The sequence below is a fragment of the Colobus angolensis genome, unplaced genomic scaffold (genome assembly GCF_000951035.1).
Source record: "Colobus angolensis palliatus isolate OR3802 unplaced genomic scaffold, Cang.pa_1.0 Scaffold25, whole genome shotgun sequence".
NCBI classification, from domain to species: Eukaryota; Metazoa; Chordata; class Mammalia; order Primates; family Cercopithecidae; genus Colobus; species Colobus angolensis.
Genome location: NW_012115710.1, coordinates 1,466,132 through 1,469,752, shown reverse-complemented (window position 1 = coordinate 1,469,752; position 3,621 = coordinate 1,466,132). Strand labels below are relative to the sequence as shown.

General features: G+C 49.8%; 1 protein-coding gene across 1 annotated transcript in view; it reads right to left on the bottom strand.

Annotated features, from left to right (window-relative positions):
- Window positions 1-3,065, bottom strand: part of ZNF83 (zinc finger protein 83) — a 26,106-nt gene extending 23,041 nt beyond the window's left edge. The window contains exon 1 of the mRNA XM_011946154.1: window positions 2,933-3,065. The gene's annotated coding sequence lies outside the window, so the exon portion shown is untranslated. The remainder of the gene's footprint in view (window positions 1-2,932) is intronic.
- Between the last annotated feature and the right edge of the window lie 556 nt (window positions 3,066-3,621).

Here is a 3,621-nt window from a genome sequence, read left to right as displayed (position 1 = left end):
CATATATTCTATTTCTTCTGTTGCTTTTAAATTATGTAGGCCAGGCACGGTGCCTCAACCCTGTAATCCCAGTACTTTGGGAGGCCAAAGCAGGAGGATCCTTTGAGCCCAGGATTTTGAGACCAGCCTGGGAAACATAGTGAAATTCCATTTTTTGTTTGTTTGTTTGTTTTTTAAATACAAAACTAGCCGGGCTTGGTGGCTAATGCCTGTGGTCCCAACTACTCAGGAGGCTGAGGTAGGAGGATCGCTTGACCCCAGGAGGCCAAGGCTGCAGTTAGAGGAGATCATGCCACTGCACTCCAGCCTGGGTGATAGAGCCAGACCCTGTCTCAAAATATTAATTAATTAAAAGTGTTTTGTAATAACAGGAAGTGAGTTTTGTCCCACTTCACTGCCCCACTTCCTACCCCACTCTGGGAAAAGGGAAGAGAGTGACTCACAACTCAGTAAGTCGCTGCCCTCTGGCTGAATAGGGATTCCAAGTGGAAGCTCACCTCTGATGCCAAGATTTACAGAATGTACATGTCTTATAGATAGAAATTTTAAAATTCTCAGTCTCATCTTTATAATTTAAACAAGTTTTAAGTTATTAGATTATATACACAGAAGTCAACATGTCACAACTAATCATATGCAAGAAACTCACCTACTCATCTGATCCCAAAGTTCCCATGCCCCTTCTTTTCTTTTGAGACAGGGTCTCACTCTGTTGATCAGGCTGCAGTGCAGTGGCATGATCTTGGCTCACTGCAGCCTGGACCTCCTGAGCTCATGATCCTCCTCCCTCAGTCTCCAGAGTAGCTGGGATTACAGGTGCACACCATCATGCCCAATTAAGTTTTTTTTTTTTTTTGGCAGAGATAAGGGTCTCAGTATGTTGTCCAGGCTGGTCTAGAACTCCTGGACTCAACTAATCCCCCTGCCTCAGTCTTCTAAAGTTCTGGGATTACAGGCATGAACCAGTGCATCCAGCCTCTCTTTCTTCATTACTTTGCTGCCTTCCCTAATTCTGTACATACCTCTCATTCTGCCCATTCTCTCCAGCTCCTGTTTTATTTTTCCCCAGGCTTCTGCTCCTCATTTTGTACCCCTCTCCTCTCCTGCTGTTTATCCCCTTCTTCCCTCCATTCCTTCTCTTCCACCTCTTCTGCTCCATCCTCGCAACTTATTTAACATCTTGCTGCCCTTTTCCCCAATCTTTTGATCATCTTGTATCTCCATATGAGATCGAAATTTAAAAATAGTAAGTACTGCATTTATTCACTCCAAGAAAAGTAAAGGCGAAGGCCCATAATATGGCAAGGCAAGCGTTAAAAATAAAAAGACAAGAACAAGTTTTCCTCTGCCTATCAAGCTCAGGTCAAGGACGGTTACAGGATAACACTGGCCAAATAACCAAGTCTAAACCAATGGGCTCCAGACACCCCCACATTCCAGAGCAAGGTTGAAGAAAAAAAAAACAGTGAAAGATTCTTTTACTGTTACTCTTTTTCCAGGCTTCTTAAGCATTATGATGTTTTACAAATGTATTTAGCCAGTTCTTGTTTTCCTTTTGATGCAGCTACAAGGTCACCGGCTATGCAAGGTCACAAGATATGTTATACTATCAATTTCACGACCTGTCACTATATAATAATTGCTTTTGTAAGGCCGCTTATAAAAACCCCGCTCTGTCTTTGTTCAATACTCAGCTTTTTGGATATGAATCCACTGAGCTGGTATGTACCTAAAATAAACAATTCTGTTTCTCTCATATTGGTCTCTCCATTCTTCACTTTACCACAACACAAATATTTCCACCTCTTCTCCCATCTCTGTGCCTCGTCTGCTCTCCCTGTTACATTCCCTCTTCCCTGTTATACCCTCATCCCCACTCTCTAGAACTCCAGATCCCCAGGTGTCCTCCCTGCTGTGGTTCTCCCTCTGTTCTTTTTGCCACCAGCACCACTGTGCTCTGTCTGCCCCGGCTCCAAATCCCTCCTCCTCTCCCTCACGCTGATGAGCCTCCCTCTTTGCTGCCCTTCTCCCTACCTTGCTGTCCTTCATCTCTCTGTACATCTAGCTTCTCTACATTTCTCCAGTTGCTTTCCTCCTCCTGCTTTCTTATCTTTTTTATTTTCACTTTTGCTGTCTATTCGCAAATCCCTCACCATCCTCTACTTTGCTATCTGTTATGGGTCTTTCTCATTCTGCTTTCCTCTGTCTCAGGTTTTCTACTGCTCTCTCAGTCCTTCTCTCTGTCTCCTGATCCCTTTGGCCCACACAATCACAGGAGGGTTTGGAGTAAGATTCCTGCATCCTGGAGAAGCGCATTTTCCAGGGCCTGGAACTGAGCAGGCAAGAACACCCCATGTCACAGGACAGGCCCCGGGCAGCTCCCCAACGCGGGCTCAGGAGAAGCGGTGACTGCAGAGGAGAGACCTGGGGAACAGCAGGGCCCGGCCCAAGGAGGGAGGTTGGGGGCGACGGTGCCTGACAAAGGTGGGATCTGCAGGATCCCAGGACAAGGCAGAGGACGCCGCCTCCCCGGGACGGGGGCCGCGGCGCTGCGCTTCAGGGGCCGACAAGGGCAAGGTTGGGAGGTGTCCAAGGCGGGAATCCACGTCGCGGGTGAGGACGTTAAAAAGCGCGGGGCGGGAGGAGTCCGAAAATGGTTTTGAGCAAACCAAACAAACACAAAACAAACAAAAAAAACTACCCGATAGAAAGTGTATACATTTCCCTACAGCAGAAAGACTGTGGATGTGACCAGCCTCAGAGCGACTTTAGACCCAAAAAGAAGAGACTTCCGGACTCGCACGGGGATGTCTCAATTTGCTCTGGGTGAAGACGGGCGAGAATTTCCAGATCTGTGGGGACCCTAGGTCCCAGGGACAGAAGCGCTGAGGACCTGGGAAGCGCAGACTTAATACAAAACAGCCAAACTCACCGCCGCGGTGTGACCGTCACTCCAGGCGATCCGCTTCCAGGTTTTCGAGAATCTGCGCGCGCAGGACAGAAACCAGGCCTGGGCGGGACCCGCGTGGTGGTGGGCGGGCCCTGGGCGAGGTAGGGGCGGGGCGCGAAGCAGAGAGACTTTGCAGTTTAGAACCCGTAGAGGGCAGGGCCGTGGTGACCGGACCTGTGTGTCTCACATCCTGGCTCCCAGCGCCTCTGTTTTTGGGGTTTTGTAGGCGAGAGCGGCCAGGAAGTCTGAGGCATGATTCAAAAGCCCTGGAATTGTCTGGAACGGGGATGCAAACTAGAATGTGAAATGCAAAGCCCTGCCTGGGCGGAATGTACGATTTCATGCTGACGGCCCACAGAACAGAATAGACATCCTCTTCCTTTCTATTCTCCATTCATAGGGGAGGGAGGGTCGGCCCTGTGCTCAGCTTCAGAGTCTCCCCTAGAACCACCGTCTGGGGTGCGGGACGGAGTGCTCAGGCCAGGGAGGCGTGAGGTCACCACCTGCTGGTTAAACATAGCATGGGTGCGGGCGCGAAGGCAGGAGCCCGAGGTCCCAGCTACTCAGGAAGTAGCGGCAGGAGGATCGCTGAGCCCTGGGGTCCAGGCCAGCCTGGGCGACAAAGTAACACCACCTCCCGCAGGGCCCCCTTCCTTCTCTCGCTCTCTCTC